The sequence below is a fragment of the Apodemus sylvaticus genome, chromosome 17 (assembly GCF_947179515.1).
Source record: "Apodemus sylvaticus chromosome 17, mApoSyl1.1, whole genome shotgun sequence".
NCBI lineage: Eukaryota > Metazoa > Chordata > Mammalia > Rodentia > Muridae > Apodemus > Apodemus sylvaticus.
Window position 1 is genome coordinate 80,608,021 of NC_067488.1, and position 21,061 is coordinate 80,629,081.

Below are 21,061 nucleotides of genomic sequence, written 5' to 3' on the forward strand. Positions count from 1 at the left end.
TATGCATACACGCAACAACAAAGATGTTCAAGTTACAATGTGGTTCTTTAAGAAAAGCAAGATAATTTCGCAGGATGCGGGGATTTCCTTAAAACGTGGTATTCTGACATATTTTTTCGAGAGAAAAATCTCCTGTGCGTTCTCTTTTGAGTCTACAAGCTAAGACATACACGTAACACAAAATCTTTTCGAGTTACAACGTGTTGTTTTGGAAAAGCAAGATAATTTTGCACGATGCGTTATTTCTTCTCGTAAAGTTAAAGTATTTCCAATATGTACAAAATTGTCCTTTACTCGGCAACACTGTATTTCCTTATAACGTGGTATTCTTACATATTCTTGGGAGAGAAAACTCTCCTGTGCATTCACTTTTGAGGCTGCATGCTTAGACATTCACAGAAGACCAAAGCATTTGGAGTTGCAACGTGTTGTTTAAGAAAAACAAGATAATTTCGCACGATGCGGGATTTCCTTAAAACGTGGTATTCTGACAAATTTATTCGACAGAAAACTTTCCTGTGGGTTCTCTTTTGAGGATAAACTCTTAGACATACACGCCAACAAATCTTTTCGAGTTACAACGTGTTGTTTAGGAAATACAAGATAATTTTGTACAATGCGTTATTTCTTCTCGTAAAGTTTAAGTATTTCTAATATGTACGTATTTGTCTTTACTCTGCAAAACTGTATTTTCCTTATAACGTGGTATTCTTACATATTCTTGTGAGAGAAAACTCTCCTGTGCATTCTCTTTTGAGGCTACACACTTAGACATACACGCAACACCAAAGCTTATCGAGTTAAAACATGTTGTTTAGGAAAAACAAGATAATATCGCACGATGCAGGATTTCCTTAAAGCGTGGTATTCTGACAAATTTTTTCGAGAGGACACTCTCCTGTGCATTCTCTTTTGAGGCTACACGCTTAGACATACACGAAACACCAAATCCTTTCGAGTTACGTGTTGTTTAGGAAAAACAAGATAATTTTGTACGATGCGTTATTTCTTCTCGTAAGTTTCAGTATTTCTAATAAGTACGCATTTGTCTTTACTCTGCAACGCTGTATTTCCTTATAATGTGGTATTCTTACATATTCTTTCGAGAGAAAATTGTCCTGTTCGTTCTCTTTTTAGGCTACACGCTTAGACATACACGCAACACCAAAGCTTTTCGAGTTACAACGTGTTGTTTAAGAAAAACAAGATAATTTTGCACGATGCGGGATTTCAATAAAACGTGGTATTCTGACATATTTTTTCGAGAGAAAACTCTCCTGTGCGTTCTCTTTTGAGGCTACAAGCTTAGACGTAACACAAAATCTTTTCGAGTTAAAACGTGTTGTTTAGGAAAAACTAGATAATTTTGCAGGATGCGTTATTTCTTCTCGTAAAGTTTAAGTATTTCCAATATGGACATATTTGTCTTTAATCTGCAACACTGTAAAGACAAATACGTATGTACTAGAAATACTTAAACTTTACGAGAAGAAATAACGCATCGTAAAAAAATTAACTTCTATTTCCTAAACAACACGTTGTAACTCGAAAAGATTTGGTGTTGCGTGTATGTCTAAAGGTGTAACCTCAAAAGAGAACCCACAGGAGAATTTTCTCTCGAAAAAATGTCAGAATACCATGCTTTTAGGAAATCCTGCATCCTGCGAAATTATCTTGTTTTTCCTAAACAACATGTTTTAACTCGAAAAGCTTTGGTGTTGCGTGTATGGTCTAAGTGTGTAGCCTCAAAATAGAATGCACAGGAGAGTTTTCTCTTGCAAGAATATGTAAGAATACCACGTTACAAGGAAATACAGTTTTGCAGAGAGAAGACAAATACGTACATATTAGAAATACTTTAACCTTACGAGAAGAAATAATGCATCGTAAAAAATTATCTAGTATTTCCTAAACAACACATTGAAACTGGAAAAGATTTGTTGTGGCGTGTATGTCTAAGCGTGTAGCCTGAAAAGACAATGCACAGGAGAGTTTTCTCTCGAAAGAATAAATTAGAATACCACGTTACAAGGAAATACATTATTGCAGAATAAAGACAAATACGTACGTATTAGAAATACTTAAACATTAAGAGAAGAAATAAAGCATTGTGCAAAATTATCTTGTTTTTCCTAAACAACACGTTATAACACGAAAAGATTTCTGTGTTGCGTATATGTCTAAGCTTGTAGCCTCAAAAGAGAATGCACAGGAGAGTTTTCTCTCTAAAAATATTTCAGAATACCACGTTTTAAGGAAATCCTGTATCGTGCGAAATTATCTTGTATTTCCTAAACAACACATTGTAACACGGAAAGCTTTGGTGTAGTTTGTATGTCTCAGCATGTAGCCTCAAAAGAGAACACACAGGACAGTTTTATCTCAAAAGAATATGTAAGAATACCACGTTATAAGGAAATACAGTGTTGCAGATTAAAGACAAATAAGTACATATTGGAAATACTCAAACTTTACGAGAAGAAATAACGCATCGTGCAATATTATCTTGTTTTTCCTAAACAACACGTTGTAACTCGAAAATATTTTGTGTTACGTGTATGTCTAAGCTGGTAGTCTCAAAAGAGAATGCACAGGAGAGTTTTCTCTCGAAAAAATATGTCAGAATACCAAGTTTTAAAGAAATCCCGCATCATGCGAAATTATCTTGTTTTTCCTAAACAACAGGATGTAACTCGAAAAGCTTTGGTGTTGCGTGTATGTCTAAGCGTTTAGCCTCAAGAGAGAACGCACAGGAGAGGTTTCTCTCAAAAGAATATGTAAGAATACCACGTTATAAGTAAATACAGTGTTGCAGAGTAAAGACAAATGCGTATGTACTAGAAATACCTAAACTTTACAAGAAGAAATAAAGCATCTTAAAAAATTAACTTGTATTTCCTAAACTACACGTTGTAACTCGAAAAGATTTGGTGTTGCGTATATGTCTTAACGTGTAGCCTCAGAAGAGAAATCACAGGAGAATTTTCTCTTGAAAAAATATGTCAGAATACCATGTTTTAAGGAAATCCTGCATCCTGCGAAATTATCGTGTTTTTCCTAAGCAACATGTTTTAACTCGAAAAGCTTTGGTGTTGCGTGTATGTCTAAGTGTGTAGCCTCAAAAGAGAATGCACAGGAGAGTTTTCTCTTTCAAGAATATGTAAGAATACCACGTTCCAAGGAAATACAGTTTTGCAGAGTGAAGACAAATACGTACATATTAGAAATACATAAACTTTACGAGAAGAAATAACGCATCGAAAAAATTATCTAGCATTTCCTAAACAACACGTTGAAACTGGAAAAGATTTGGTGTGGCGTGTATGTCTAAGCGTGTAGCCTCCAAAGAGAATGCACAGGAGAGTTTTCTCTCGAAAAAATATGTCAGAATACCACGTTTTAAGGAAATCCCGCATCTTGCAAATTATCTTGTTTTTCCTACACATCACTTTGTAACTCGAAAAGCTTTGGTGTTGCGTGAATTTCTAAGTGTGTAGCCTCAAAAGAGAACGCAAAGGAGAGTTTTCTCTCGAAAGAATATGTAAGAATACCAAGTTATAAGGAAATACAGTGTTGCATATTAAAGACAAATACGTACATATTGGAATTTCTTAAACTTTACGAGAAGAAATAACGCATCATGCAAAATTATCTTGTTTTTCCTAAACAACACGTTGTAACTCGAAAAGATTTGCTGTTGCGTGCATGACTAAGCGTGTAGCCTCAAAAAAGAACACACAGGAGAATTATCTCTCGAAAAAAAATGTCAGAATACCACGTTTTATTGAAATCCCGCATCTTGCGAAATTATCATGTTTTTCCTAAACAACACGTTATAACTCGAAAAGCTTTGGTGTTGCGTGTATGTCTAAGTGTGTAGCCTCAAAAGAGAACACACAGGAGAGTTTTCTCTCGAATGAATATGTAAAAATACCACGTTATAGGGAAATACAGTGTTGCAGAGTAAAGAAAAATACATACGTATTGGAAATACTTAAACTTTACGAGAAGAAATAACGCATCATGCAAAATTATCTTGTATTTCCTAAACAACACGTTGTAACTCGAAATGATTTGTTGTGGCATGAATGTCTAAACGATTAGCCTCAAAAGAGAATGCACAGGAGAGTTTTCTTTCGACAAAATATGTCAGAATACCACGTTTTAAGGAAATCCTGCATCGTGCGAAATTATCTTGTTTTTCCTAAACAACACGATGTAACTCGAAAAGCTTTGGTGTTGCGTGTATTTCTAACTATGTAGCCTCAAAAGACAATGCCCAGGAGAGGTTTCTCTCGAAAAAATATGTCAGAATACCACGTTTTAAGGAAATCCCTCATCGTGTGAAATTATCTGGTTTTTCCTAAACAACACGTTGTAACTCGAAAACTTTGGTGTTGCGTGTATGTCTAAGCGTGTAGCCTCAAAAGAGAACGCACAGGAGAGTATTCTCTCGAAAGAAAATGTAAGAATACCACGTTATAAGGAAATACAGTGTTGCAGAGTAAAGACAAACATGTACATATTAGAAATACTTAAACTTTATGAGAAGAAATAACACATCGTACAAAATTATCTTGTATTTCCTAAACAACTCGTAACTCGAAAAGATTTGGTGTTGCGTGTATGTCTAAATGTGTAGCCTCAAAAGAGAACCAACAGGAGAATTTTCTCTCGAAAAAATATTTCAGATTATCACGTTTTTAGGAAATCCTGCATACTGCGAAATGATCTTGTTATTCCTAAACAACACGTTGTAACTCGAAAAGATTTGGTGTTGCGTGTATGTCTCAGCGTGTAGCCTCAAAGGAGAACGCAAAGGAGAGTTTCTCATGAAAAAATATGTCAGAATACAACATTTTAATGAAATCCCACATCGTAGACATTATCTTATTTTTCTTAAACAACACGTTGTAACTCGAAAAGCTTTGGTGTTGCATGTATGTCTAAGCGTGTAGCATCAAAAGAGAACGCAGAGGAGAGTTTTCTCTCGAAAGAATACGTAAGAAAACCATGTTATAAGGAAATACAGTGTTCAGAATAAAGACAAATATTTACAGATTGAAAATACTTAAACTTTACTAGAAGAAATAACGCATCGTGCAAAATTATCTTGTTTTTCCTAAACAACACGTTGTAACTTGAAACGCTTTGGTGTTGCGTGTATGTCTAAGCATGTAGCCTCAAAAGAGAATGCACAGGAGAGTTTTCTCTCGCAAGAATATGTAAGAATACAACGTTACAATGAAATACAGTTTTGCAGAGTAAAGAAAAATACGTACATATTAGAAATACTAAAACTTTACGAGAAGAAATAACACATCAAACAAAATTATTTTGTATTTCCTAAACAACACGTTGTAACTCCAAAATCTTTGGTGTTGCGTGTAAGTCTAAGCATGTAGCCTCAAAAGAGAATGCAGAGGAGAATTTTCTCTCAAAAAATATGTCAGAATACCTCGTTTTTAGGAAATCCCGCATCGTGCGAAAATATGTTGTTTTTCCTAAACAACACATTGTAACTCGAAAAGTTTTGGTGTTGCGTGTATGTCTAAGCGTGTAGCCCCAAAAGAGAACGCACAGGAGAGTTTCCATTCGAAAGAATATGTAAGAAACCACGTTATAAGGAAATACAGTGTTGCAGAGTAAAGACAAATAAGTTCGTATTAGAAACACTTAAACTTTGTGAGAAGAAATAACGCATCGTACAAAATTATCTTGTATTTCCTAAACAACACGTTGTAACTCGAAATGATTTGGTGTTGGGTGTATGTCTAAACGTGTATCCTCAAAAGAGAACGCACAGGAGAATTTTCTCTCGAAAAAATTCATGCAACACCAAATATGTCAGAAAAAATATGTCAGAATACCACGTTTTAAGGAAATCCTGCTTCGTGCGAAATTATCTTGTTATTCCTAAACAACACGTTGTAACTCGAAAAGCTTTGGTGTTGCTTGTATGTCTCAGCGTGTAGCCTCAAAAGAGAATGCACAGGAGAGTTTTCTCTCAAATAAATATGTCATGATACAACGTTTTAAGGAAATCCTGCATCGAGCGAAATTATATTTTTTTCCTAAACAACATTTTGTAACTCGAAAAGCTTTGGTGTTGCGATTTTGTCTAAGTGTGCAGCCTTAAAAGAGAACGCACAGAAGAGTTTTTCTCTCGAAAGAATATGTAAGAATACCACTTTATAAGGAACTACAGTGTTGCAGAGTAAAGACAAATACGTACGTATTGGAAATACTTAAACTTTACGAGAAGAAATAACGCATTGTGCAAAATTATCTGGTTAATCCTAAACAACACGTGGTAACTCGAAAAGATTTTGTGTTACTTGTATGTCTAAGCTTGTAGCCTCAAAAGAGAACACACAGGAGAGTTTTCTCTCAAAAAATATCTCAGAATACCATGTTTTAAGGAAATCCTGCATAATGCAAAATTATCTTGTATTTCCTAAACAACACGTAGTACTTTGAAAATATTGGGTGTTGCGTGTATGTCTAAGTGTGTAGCCTCAAAAGAGAACGCACAGGAGAGTTTTCTCTTGAAAGAATATGTAAGAATACCACATTATAAGGAAATACAGTGTTGTAGAGTAAAGACAAAAACGTACATATTGGAAATACTTAAACTTTACAAGAAGAAAGAACGCATCGTGCAAAATTATCTAGTTTTTCCTAAACATCATGTTGTAACTCAAAACGATTTGGTGTTGCGTGTATGTCTAAGCTTTTAGCCTCAAAAGAGAATGCACAGGAGGGTTTGATCTCGAAAAAATATGTCAGAATACCACGTTTTAAGGAAATCCCGCATTGTGCGAAATTATCTTGTTTTTCCTAAACAGCACGTTGTAACTCGAAAAGCTTTGGTTTTGCGTGTTTGTCTAAGCGTGTAGTCTCAAAAGAGAACGCACAGCAGAGTTTTCTCTCGAAAAAATATGTAAGAATACGACGTTATAAGGAAATACAGTGTTTCAGAGTAAAGACAAATAAGTACGTATAGGAAATCCTTAAACTTTACAAGAAGAAATAATGCATCGTGCATAATTATCTTGTTTTTCCTAAACAACACGTAACTCAAAAAGATTTTGTGCTATGTGTATGTTTAAGCTTGTAGCCTCAAAAGAGAATGCACAGGAGAGTTTTCTCTCAAAAAAATATGTCAGAATACCACGTTTTAAGGAAATCCCGCATCGTGAGAAATTATCTTGTTTTTCTTAAACAACACGTTGTAACTCGAAAAACTTTGGTGTTGCGTGTATGTCTAAGTGTGTAGCCTCAAAAGAGAATGACCAGGAAAGTTTTCTCTCGAAAGAATATGTAAGAATACCACATTATAAGGAACTACAGTGTTGCAGAGTAAAGACAAATATGTACGTATTGGAAATACTTAAACTTTACGAGAAGAAATAACGCATCGTGCAAAATTATCCGGTGATTCCTAAACAACACGTTGTAACTCGAAAAGATTTTGTGTTACTTGTATGTCTAAGCTTGTAGCCTCAAAAGAGAATGCACAGGAGAGTTTTCTCTCAAAAAATATCTCAGAATACCATGTTTTAAGGAAATCCTGCATAGTGCAAAATTATCTTGTATTTCCTAAACAACACATTGTACTTTGAAAATATTGGGTGTTGCGTGTATGTCTAAGTGTGTAGCCTCAAAAGAGAATGCACAGGAGAGTTTTCTCTCGAAAGAATATGTAAGAATACCACGTTATAAGTAAATACAGTGTTGCAGATTAAAGACAAATGTGTACGTATTAGAAATACTTAAACTTTTTGAGAAAAAATAATGCATCGTAAAAAATTATCTTGTATTTCCTAAACAACACGTTGTAACTCGAAAAGATTTTGTGTTGTGTGTATGTCAAAATGTGTAGCCTCAAAAGAGAACCCACAGGAGAATTTTCTCTCGAAAAAATATGTCAGAATACCACGTTTTAAGGAAATCCTGCATCGTGCGAAATTATCTTGTTTTTCCTAAACAACACGTTTTAACACGAAAAGCTTTGGTGTTGCTTGTATGTCTCAGCGTGTAGCCTCAAAAGAGAACGCACGGGAGTGTTTTCGCTCAAAAAATATGTCAGAATACAACGTTTTAAGGAAATCCTGCATCGTGCGAAATTATCTTTTTTTTTCCTAACCAACTTGATGTAACTCGAAAAGCTCTGGTGTTGCGTGTATGTCTAAGTGTGTAGCCTCAAAAGAGAATGCACAGGAGTGTTTTCTCTCGGAAGAATATGTAAGAATACCACATTATAAGGAAATACAGTGTTGCAGAGTAAAGACAAAAACGTACATATTGGAAATACTTAAACTTTACAAGAAGAAAGAACGCATCGTGCAAAATTATCTAGTTTTTCCTAAACATCATGTTGTAACTCAAAACGATTTGGTGTTGCGTGTATGTCTAAGCTTTTAGCCTCAAAAGAGAACGCACAGGAGGGTTTGATCTCGAAAAAAATATGTCAGAATACCACGTTTTAAGGAAATCCCGCATTGTGCGAAATTATCTTGTTTTTCCTAAACAGCACGTTGTAACTCGAAAAGCTTTGGTGTTGCGTGTATGTCTAAGCGTGTAGCCTCAAAAGAGAATGCACAGCAGAGTTTTCTCTCGAAAAAATATGTAAGAATACGACATTATAAGGAAATACAGTGTTTCAGAGTAAAGACAAATAAGTACGTATAGGAAATCCTTAAACTTTACGAGAAGAAATAATGCATCGTGCATAATTATCTTGTTTTTCCTAAACAACACGTAACTCAAAAAGATTTTGTGTTGTGTGTATGTCTAAGCTTGTAGCCTCAAAAGAGAACGCACAGGACAGTTTTCTCTCAAAAAAATATGTCAGAATACCACGTTTTAAGGAAATCCCGCATCGTGAGAAATTATCTTGTCTTTCTTAAACAACACGTTGTAACTCGAAAAACTTTGGTGTTGCGTGTATGTCTAAGTGTGTAGCCTCAAAAGAGAACACACAGGAGAGTTTTATCTCGAAAAAATATGTAAAAATACCACGTTATAAGGAACTACAGTGTTGCAGAGTAAAGACAAATACGTACATATTGGAAATACTTAAACTTTACAAGAAGAAATAATGCATCGTGCAAAATTATCTTGTTTTTCCTAAACAACACGTTGTAACTCGAAATGATTTGGTGATGCGTGTATGTCTAAGCGTGTAGCCTCAAAAGAGACAGCACAGTAGAGTTTTCTCTCGAAAAAATATGTCAGAATACCACGTTTTAAGGAAATCCTGCATCGTGCGAAATTATCTTTTTTTTCCTAAACAACATGTTTTAACTCGAAAAGCTTTGGTGTTGCGTGTATGTCTAATTGTGTAGCCTCAAAAGAGAATGCACAGGAGAGTTTTCTCTCGCAAGAATATGTAAGAATACCACGTTACTAGGAGAATACAGTTTTGCAGAGTAAAGACAAATATGTACGTATTAGAAATACTTAAACTTTACGAGAAGAAATAACACTTCGTACAAAATTATCTTGTATTTCCTAAACAACACGTTGAAACACGAAAAGCTTTGGTGTTGCGTGTATGTCTAAACATGTAGCCTCCAAAGAGAACCCACAGGAGAATATTCTCTCGACAAAATATATCAGAATACCACGTTTTAAGGAAATCCCGCATCATGCGAAATTATCTTGTTTTTCATAAAGAACACGTTGTAACTCGAAAAGATTTTGTGTTGCGTGTATGTCTAAGCTTGTAGCCTCAAAAGAGAACGCACAGGAGAGTTTTCTCTCCAAAAAATATGTCAGAATACCACGTTTTTAGGAAATCCCGCATCGAGCGAAATTATCTTGTTTTTCTTAAACAACACGTTGTAACTCGAAAAGCTTTGGTGTTGCGTGAATATCTAAGTGTGTAGCCTCAAAAGAGAACACACAGGAGAGTTTTCTCTCGAAAGAATATGTAAGAATACCAAGTCATAAGGAAATACAGTGCTGCAGATTAAAGACAAATACGTACATATTGGAAATACTTAAACTTATCAAGAAGAAATAACGCATCGTGCAAAATTATCTTGTTTTTCCTAAACAACACGTTGTAACTCGAAAATATTTTGTGTTACGTGTATGTCTAACCTTGTAGCCTCAAAGGAGAACGCACAGGAGAGTTTTCCCTCGAAAAAATTATGTCAGAATACCACGTTTTAAGGAAATCCTGCATCGTGCGAAATTATCTTGTTTTTCCTAAACAACACGTTGTAACTCGAAAAGCTTTAGTGTAGCTTGTATGTCTCAGCGTAGCCTCAAAAGAGAACGCCCAGGAGAATTTTCTCTCTAAAGAATATGTAAGAATACCACGTTATACGGAAATACAGTGTTGCAGAGCAAAGATAAATACGTACGTATTAGAAATACTTAAACGTTACTAGAAGAAATAACGCATCCTACAAAATTATTTGTATTTCCTAAACAACACGTTGTAACTCGAAAGGATTTGCTGTTGTGTGTATGTCTAAACGTTTAGCCTCAAAAGAGAACCCAAAGGAGAATTTTCTCTCGAAAAAATATGTCAGAATACCACGTTTTAAGGAAATCCTGCATCATGCAAAATTATCTTGTTTTTCCTAAACAACATGTTGTAACTCGAAAAGCTTTGGTGTTGCTTGTATGTCTCAGCGTGTAGCCTCAAAAGAGAACGCAAAGGAGAGTTTTCTATCGAAAAAATATGTCAGAATACCACGTTTTAAGGAAATCCTGCATCGTGCAAAATTATCTTGTTTTTCCTAAACAACACGTTACAACTCGAAAAGCTTTGGTGTTGCGTGTATGTCTAAGCGTGTACCCTCAAAAGAGAACGCACAGGAGAGTTTTCTCTCGAAAAAAAAATATGTCAGAATACCACGTTTTAAGAAAATCCCGTATCGTGCAAAATTATCTTGTTTTTCCTAAACAACTTCTTGTAACTCGAAATGCTTTGGTGTTGCGTTTTTGTCTAAGCGTGCAGCCTCAAAAGAGAACGCACAGGAGAGATTTCTCTCTAAAGAATATGTAAGAATACCATGTTATAATAAAATATAGTGTTGCTGAGTAAAGACAAATAAGTGCGTATTGGAAATACTTAAACTTTACGAGAAGAAATAACGCATCATGCAAAATTATCTTGTTTTTCCTAAACAACACGTTGTAACTCGAAAAGATTTGGTATTGCGTGTATGTCTAAATGTGTAGCCTCAAAAGTGAACCCACAGGAGAATTTTCTCTCGACAAAATATGTCAGAATACCACATTTTAAGGAAATCATGCATCGTGCGAAATTATCTTTTTTTTTCCTAAACAAGAGGTTGTAACTCGAAAAGCTTTGGTGATGCGTGTATGTCTAAGCGTTTAGCCTCAAAAGAGAACGCATAGGAGAGTTTTCTCTCGAAAGAATATGTAAGAATACCATGTTATAAGGAAACACAGTGTTGCAGAGGAAAGACAATTACATACGTATTGGAAAACTTAAACTTTACGAGAAGAAATAAAGCATCGTGCAAAATTATCTTGTTTTTCCTAAACAACACGTTGTAACTCGAAAAGATTTTGTTTTGCGTGTATTTCTAAGCATGTAGCCTCAAAAGAGAATGCCCAGGAGAGTTTTCTCTCGAAAAAATATGTCAGAATACCACGTTTTAAGTAAATCCCGCATCGTGGAAAATTATCTTTTTTTCCCTAAACAACAGGTTGTAACTCGAAAAGCTTTGGTGATGCATGTATGTCTAAGCTTGCAGCCTCAAAAGAGAATGCCCAGGAGAGTTTTCTCTCCAAAAAATATGTCAAAATACCACGTTTTAAGGAAATCCCGCATAGTGCGAAATTATCTTGTTTTTCCTAAACAACATGTTTTAACTCGAAATGCTTTGGTGTTGCGTGTATGTCTAAGTGTGTAGCCTCAAAAGAGAAGGCACAGGAGAGTTTTCTCTAGCAAGAATATGTAAGAATACCACGTTACAAGGAAAAACAGTTTTGCAGAGTAAAGACAAATACGTACATATTAGAAATACTTAAACTTACGAGAAGAAATAACACATCATAAAAAATTATCTAGTATTTTCTAAACAACACGTTGTAACTCGAAAAGATATGGTTTGGCGTGTATGTCTAAGGGTGTAGCCTCAAAAGAGAATGCACAAGAGAGTTTTCACTCGAAAGAATATGTAAGAATACCACATTACAAGGAAATACAGTGTTGTAGAGTAAAGACTTTACGCGAAGAAATAACGCATCGTAAAAATATTAACTTGTAATTCCTAAACAACACGTTGTAACTCAAAAAGATTTAGTGCTGCGTGTATGTCTAAACGTGTAACCTCAAAAGTGAACCCACAGGAGAATTTTCTCTCGAAAAAATATGTCAGAATACCACGTTTTAAGGAAATCCTGCATCGTGCAAAATTATCTTATTTTTCTTAAACAACATGTTGTAACTCGAAATGCTTTGGTGTTGCTTGTATGTTTCAGCATGTAGCCTCAAAAGAGAACGCACAGGAGAGGTTTCTCCCGAAAGAATATGTAAGAATACCACGTTACAAAGAAATACAGTGTTGCAGAGTAAAGACAAACACATACATATTAGATACACTTAAACTTTACGTGAAGAAATAACGCATCATACAAAATTATCTTGTATTTCCTAAACAGCACGTTGTAACTCGAAAAGCTTTGGTGTTGCGTGTCTGTCTAAGTGTGTAGCCTCAAAAGAGAACGCATAGGAGAGTTTTCTCTCGAAAAAATATGTGAGAATACCACGTTTTAAGTAATCACGGATACTGTGAAATTATCTTGTTTTTCCTAAACAACACATTGTAATTCGAAGTTATTTGGTGTTGCGTGTATGTCTAAGCGTGTAGCCTCAAAAGAGAACGCTCAGGAGAATTTTCTCTGGAAAAAATATGTCAGAATACCATGTTTTAAGGAAATCCCGCATCGTGCGAAATTATCTTGTTTTTCCTAAACAACACATTGAAATTCGAAAATATTTGGTGTTGTGTGTATGTCTAAGCATGTAGCCTCAAAAGAGAACGCACAGGAGAATTTTCTCTGGAAAAAATATGTAAGAATACCATGTTTTAAGGAAATCCCGCATCGTGCGAAATTATCTTGTTTTCCCTGAACAACACATTGTAACTCGAAAAGCTTTGGTGTTGCGTGTATGTCTAAGCCTGTAGCCTCAAAAGAGAACGCACAGGAGAGTATTCTCTCAAAAGAATATGTAAGAATACAACGTTATAAGGAAATACAGTGTTGCAGAGTAAAGACAAATACGTACGTATTAGAAATACTTAAACTTTATGAGAAGAAATAATGCATCATACAAAATTATCTTGTATTTCCTAAACAACACATTGTAACTGGAAAATCTTTGGTTTTGCTTGTATGTCTCAGCATGTAGCCTCAAAAGAGAACGCACAGGAGAGTTTTCTCTCGAAAGAATATGTAAGAATACCACATTATAAGGAAATACAGTGTTGCAGAGTAAAGACAATTACGTATGTATTAGAAACACTTAAACTTTATGAGAAGAAAAAACGCATCGTGCAAAATTATCTTGTTTTTCCTAAACAACACATTGTAACTCGAAAGGATTTTGTGTTACGTGTATGTCTAAGCGTGTAGCCTCAAAAGAGAACCCACAGGAGAATTTTCTCTCGAAAAAATATGTCAGAATACCACGTTTTAAGGAAATCCCGCATAGTGCTAAATTATCTTGTTTTTCCTAAACAACACGTAGTAACTCGAAAAAGCTTTGGTGTTGCGTGTATGTCTAAGCGGGTAGCCTCAAAAGAGAATGCACAGGAGAGTTTTCACTCGAACGAATATGTAAGAATACCACATTATAAGTAAATACAGTGTTGCAGAGTAAAGACAAATAAGTACATATTAGAAATACTTAAACTTTAGGAGAAGAAATATTGCATCATACAAAATTATCTTGTATTTCCTGAACAACACATTGTAACTCGAAAAGATTTGTTGTTGCGTGTATGTCTAAGCGTGAATCCTCAAAAGAGAACCCACAGGAGAATTCTCTCTAGAAAAAATATGTCAAAATACCACGTTGTATGGAAATCCCGCATCATGAGAAATTATCTGGTTTTTCCTAAACAACACGTTGTAACTCGAAAAGCTTTAGTGTAGCTTGTATGTCTCAGCATGTAGCCTCAAAAGAGAATGCACAGGAGAGATTTCTCTTGAAAGAATATGTATGAATACCACGTTATAAGGAAATACAGTCTTGCAGAGTAAAGAAAAATACGTACGTATTAGAAATACCTAAAGTTTACTAGAAGAAATAAAGCATCGTAAAAAATTATCTTGTATTTCCTAAACAACACGTTGTAACTCGAAAAGATTTGGTGTTTTGTGGATGTCTAAATGTGCATCCTCAAAAGAGAACGCACAGGAGAGTTTTCTCTCGAAAAAATATCACGTTTTAAGGAAATCATGTATCGTGCGAAATTATGTTGTTTTTCCTAAACAACATGTTTTAACTCGAAAATCTTTGGTGTTGCGTGTATGTTTAAGTGTGTAGCCTAAAAAGAGAATGCACAGGAGAGTTTTCTCTTGAAAAAATATTACAGAATAAAACGTTTTAAGGCAATCCTGCATCGTGCGAAAATATCTTGTTTTTCCTAAACAACACATGGTAACTCGAAAAGCTTTGGTGTTCCGTGTATGACTAAGTGTGTAGCCTCAAAAGAGAACGCACAGGAGAGTTTTCATTCAAAAGAATATGTAAGAATACCTCATTACAAGGAAATACAGTGTTGCAGAGTAAAGACAAATACGTACATATTAGAAATACTTAAACTTTATGAGAAGAAATAACGCATCGTAAAAAATTATCTTGTATTTCCTAAACAGCACGTTGTAACTCGAAAAGATTTGGTGTTGCATGTATGTCTAAATGTGTAGCCTCAAAAGAGAACGCACAGGAGAATTTTCTCTCGAAAAATATGTCAGAATACCACGTTTTAAGGAAATCCTGCATCGTGAAAAATTATCTTGTTTTTCCTAAACAACACATTGTAACTCGATAAGCTTTGGTGTTGCTTGTATGTCTCAGCGTGTAGCCTCAAAAGAGAATGCACAGGAGAGTTTTCTCTCGAAAAAATATGTCAGAATTCCACGTTTTAAGGAAATCCTGCATCGTGCGAAATTATCTTTTCTTTTTTTTTTTTTCTAAACAACTTGTTGTAACTTGAAAAGCTTTGGTGTTGCGTTTTTGTCTAAGCCTGCAGCCTCAAAAGAGAACGCACAGGAGAGTTTTCTCTCGAAAGAATATGTAAGAATACCACGTTATAAGGTAATACAGTGTTGCAAGAGTAAAGACAAATACTTACGTATTAGAAATACTTAAACTTTACGAGAAGAAATCAAGCATCGTGTAAAATTATCTTGTTTTTCCTAAACAACACGTTGTAACTCGAAAGAATTTGTTGTTGCATATATGTCTAAGCATGTAGCCTCAAAAGAGAACGGACAGGAGAGTTTTCTCTCGAAAAAATATCTCAGAATATCACGTTTTAAGGAAATCCTGTATCGTGCGAAATTATGTTGTTTTCCCTAAACAACATGTTTTAACTCGAAAAGCTTTGGTGTTGCATGTACGTTTAAGTGTGTAGCCTAAAAAGAGAATGCACAGGAGAGTTTTCTCTCGCAAGAATATGTAAGAATACCACGTTACAAGGAAATACAGTTTTGCAGAGTAAAGACAAATACGTACATATTAGAAATACTTAAACTTTACGAGAAGAAATAACGCATCGTAAAAAATTAACTTGTATTTCCTAAACAACACGTTGTAACTCGAAAGGATTTGGTGTTGCGTGTATGTCTAAACGTGTAGCCTCAAAAGAGAACCCACAGGAGAGTATTTCCTCGAAAAAATGTGTCAGAATACCACGTTTTAAGGAAATCCTGCATCGTGCGAAATTATCTTGTTTTTCCTAAACAACACGTTGTAACTAGAAACGCTTTGTTGTAGCTTGTATGTCTCAGCATGTAGCCTCAAAAGAGAACGCACAGGAGAGTTTTCTCTCCAAAGAATATGTAAGAATACCACGTTATAAGGAATTACAGTGTTGCAGAGTAAAGAAAATTACTTACTTATTAGAAATACTTAAAATACGAGAAGAAATAACGCATTATACAAAATTAACTTGTATTTCCTAACAACACGTTGTACCTCGAAAAGATTTGGTGTTGCGTGTATGTCTAAATGTTTAGCCTCAAAAGAGAGCCCACAGGATTATTTACTCTCGAAAAAATATGTCAGAATACCACGTTTTAAGAAAATCCTGCATCGTGCAAAATTATCTTGTTTTTCCTGAACAACATGTTGTAACTCGAAAGCTTTGGTGTTGCTTGTATGTCTAAGCATGTAGCCTCAAAAGAGAACGAACAGGAGAGTTTTCTATCGAAAAAATATGTCAGAATACCACGTTTTAAGGAAATGCTGCATAGTGCGAAATTATCTTGTTTTTCCTAAACAACACGTTACAACTCGAAAAGGTTTGGTGTTGCATGTATGTCTAAGCGTGTACCCTCAAAAGAGAATGCACAGGAAAGTTTTCTCTCAAAAAAAATATGTCAGAATACCACGTTTTAAGAAAATCCCGTATCGTGCGAAATTATCTTGTTTTTGCTAAACAACTTGTTGTAAACTCAAAAAGCTTTGGTGTTGCGTTTTTGTCTAAGCGTGCAGCCTCAAAAGAGAACGCACAGGAGAGTTTTTTCTCGAAAGAATATTTAAGAATACCATTTTATAAGGAAACATAGTGTTGCTGAGTAAATACAAATACGTACCTATTGGAAATACTTAAACTTTACGAGAAGAAATAACACATCGTGCAAAATTATCTTGTTTCTCCTAAACAACACATTTTAACTCGAAAAGATTTGGTATTGCGTGTATGTCTAAACGTGTAGCCTTAAAAGAGAATGCACAGGAGAGTTTTCTCTCGAAAAAATATGTCAGAATACCACGTTTTAAGGAAATCCTTCATCGTGCGAAATTATGTTGTTTTTCCTAAACAACACGTTGTAACTCGAAACGCTTTGGTGTAGCTTTTTTGTCTCAGCGTGTAGCCTCAAAAGAGTACACACAGGAGAGTTTTCTCTCATAAAAATATGTCAGAATACTAAGTTTTAACGAAATCCTGTATCGTGCGAAATTATCTTTTTTTTTCCTAAACAACTTGTTTTAACTCGAAAAGCTTTGGTGTTGTGTTTTTGTGTAAGCATGCAGCCTCAAAAGAGAACGCACAGGACAGTTTTCTCTCAAAAGAATATGTAAGAATACCATGTTATAAGGAAATACAGTGTTGCAGATTAAAGACAAATATGTACATATTGCAAATACTTAAACTTTACGAGAAGAAATAACGCATCGTGCAAAAATATCTTGTTTTTCCTAAACAACACATTGTAACTTGAAAAGATTTTGTGTTACGTGTATATCTAAGCTTGTAGCCTCAAAAGAGAATGCACAGGAGAGGTTTCTCTCCAAAGAATATGTAAGAATACCACGTTAAAAGGAAATACAGTGCTACAGAGTAAAGACAAATACTTACTTATTAGAAATACTTAAACGTTACGAGAAGAAATAACGCATCGTACAAAATTAACTTGTATTTCCTAAACAACACGATGTAACTCGAAAAGATTTGGTGTTGTGTCTATGTCTAAACTTTTAGCCTCAAAAGATAACCCACAGGATTATGTCAGAATACCACGTTTTAAGGAAATCCCGCATCGTGCGAAATTATCTTGTTTTTCTTAAACAACACATTGTAACTCGAAAAGCTTTGGTGTTGCGTGTATGTCTAAGCGTGTAGCCTCAAAAGAGAATGCACAGGAGAGTTTTCTCTCGAAATAATATGTAAGAATACCACGTTATAAGGAAATACAGTGTTGCAGAGTAAAGACAAATATGTACGTATTAGAAATACTTAAACTTTACAAGAAGAAATAACGCATCGTAAAAAATTATCTTGTATTTCCTGAACAACACGTTGTAACTCGAAAGGATTTGGTGTTGTGTGTATCTCTAAATGTGTAGCCTCAAAGAAGAACCCACAGGAGAATTTTCTCTCGATAAAATATGTCAGAATACCACGTTTTAAGGAAATCCTGAATCGTGCAAAATTATCTTGTTTTTCCTAAACAACACGTTGTAACTTGAAAAGCTTTGGTGTTGCGTGTATGTCTAAGTGTGTACCCTCAAAAGAGAACGCACAGGAGAGTTTGCTTTCAAAAAAATGTCAGAATACCACGTTTTAAGAAAATCCGGTATTGTGCGAGATTATCTTGTTTTTCCTAAACAACTTGATGTAACTTGAAAAGCTTTGGTGTTGCGTTTTTGTTTAAGCATGCAGCCTCAAAAGAGAATGCACAGGAGAGTTTTCCCTTGAAAGAATATGTAAGAATACCACGTTATAAGGAAATATAGTGTTGCAGAGTAAAGACAAATACGTACATATTGAAATACTTAAACTTTACGAGAAGAAATAACGCATCGTGCAAAATTATCTTGTTTTTCCTAAACAACACGTTGTAACTCGAAACGATTTGGTGTAGCTTGTATGTCTAAACGTGTAGCCTCAAAAGAGAATACACAGGAGAGTTTTCTCTCCAAAGAATATGCCAGAATACCACGTTATAAGGAAATACAATGTTACAGAGTAAAGACAAATACTTACTTATTAGAAATACTTAAAATTTACAAGAAGAAATAACGCTTCGTAAAAAATTAACTTGTATTTCCTAAACAACACGTTGTAACTCGAAAAGATTTGGTGTTGCATGTATGTCTAAATGTTTATCTTCAAAAGAGAACCCACAGGATTATTTACTCTCGAAAAAATATGTCAGAATACCACGTTTTAAGAAAATCCCGTATCGTGCGAAATTATCTTGTTTTTCATAAACAACATGCTTTAACTCGAAAAGCTTTGGTGTTACGTGTATGTCTAAGGGTGTAGCTTCAAAAGAGAAAGCACAGGAGAGTTTTTCCTTGCCAGAATATGTAAGAACACCACGTTACAAGGAAATACAGTTTTTCAGAGTATAGACAAATACGTACATAATAGAAATATTTAAACTTTTTGAGAAGAAATAACACATCGTACAAAATTATCTTGTATTTCCTAAACAACATGCTGTAACTCGAAAAGATTTGGTGCGGCGTGTATGTCTAAGTGTGTAGCCTCAAAAGCGAACGCACAGGAGAGTTCTCTCTCGAAAAAATATGTCAGAATACCACGTTTTATGGAACTCCCGCATAGTGCGAAATTATCTTGTTTTTCCTAAGCAACATGTTATAACTAGAAAAGATTTGGTGTTGCATGGTTGTCTAAATGTGTAGCTTCAAAAGAGGACCCACAGAGGAATTTTCTCTCGAAAATATATGTAAGAATACCACGTTACAAGGAAATACAGTGTTGCAGAGTAAAGACAAAAACGTACGTATTAGAAATACTTAAACATAAAGAGAAGAAATAAAGCATCATAAAAAATTATCTTGTATTTCCTAAACAACACGATATAGTTCAAAAGGATTTGGTGTTGCGTGTATGTCTAAGCATGTAGCCTTAAAAGAGAACGCACAGGAGATTTTTCTCTCGAAAAAATATGTCAGAATACCACGTTTTAAGGAAATCCCGAATCGTGCGAAATTATCTTGTTTTTCTTAAACAACAGGTTGTAACTCGAAAAGCTTTGGTGTTGCGTATATGTCTAAGCGTGTAGCCTCAAAATAGAACGAACAGAAGAGTTTTCTCTCGAAAAAATATGTAAGAATACCATGTTATAAGGAAATAGAGTATTGCAGAGTAAAGACAAATACTTACGTATTAGAAATACTTAAACTTTACGAGAAGAAATAACGCATCGTGCAAAATTATCTTGTTGTTCCTAAACAACACGTGGTAACTCAAAAAGATTTGGGGTTGCGTGTATGTCTAACCTTGTAGCCTCAAAAGAGAATGCACAGGAGAGTTTTCTCTCGAAAAACTATGTCAGAATACCACGTTTTAAGGAAAACCTGCACCGTGCGAAATTATCTTGTATTTCCTAAACAACAAGTTGTAACGCGAAAAGCTTTGGTGTTGCTTGTATGTCTCAGCATGTAGCCTCAAAAGAGAACACACAGGACAGTTTTATCTCAAAAGAATATGTAAGAATACCACGTTATAAGGAAACACAGTGTTGCAGATTAAAGACAAATACGTACATATTGGAAATACTTAAACTTTACGAGACAAAATAACGCATCGTGAAATATTATCTTGTTTTTCCTAAACAACACCTTGTAACTCGAAAAGATTTTGTGTTACGTGTATGTCTAAGCTGGTAGTCTCAAAATAGAATGCACAGGAGAGTTTTCTCTCGAAAAAATATGTCAGAACACCACGTTTTAAGGAAATCCCGCATCGTGCGAAATAATCTGGTTTTTCCTAAACAACAGGATGTAACTCGAAAAGCTTTGGTGTTGCGTGTATGTCTAAGCATGTAGCCTCAAAAGAGAACACACAGGAGAGTTTTCTCTCGAAAGAATATGTAAGATTACCACGTTATAAGGAAATACAGTGTTGCAGAGTAAAGACAAATACATATGTATTAGAAATACTTAAACTTTACGAGAAGAAAAAACGCATCATACAAAATTAACTTGTATTTCCTAAACAACACGTTGTAACTCGAAAGGATTTGGTGTTGCGTGTATGTCTAAACGTGTAGCCTCAAAAGAGAACCCACATGAGAATTTTCTCTCGACAAAATATGTCAGAATACCACGTTTTAAGGAAATCCTGCATCGTGCGATATTATATTGTTTTTCCTAAACAACATGTTTTAACTCGAAAAGCTTTGGTGTTGCGTGTATATCTAAGTGTGTAGCCTCAAAGAGAATGCACAGGAGAGTTTTCTCTTGCAAGAATATGTAAGAATACCACGTTACAAGGAAATACAGTTTTGCAGAGTAAAGACAAATACGTACATATTAGAAATACTTAAACTTTACGAGAAGAAATAATGCATCGTATAA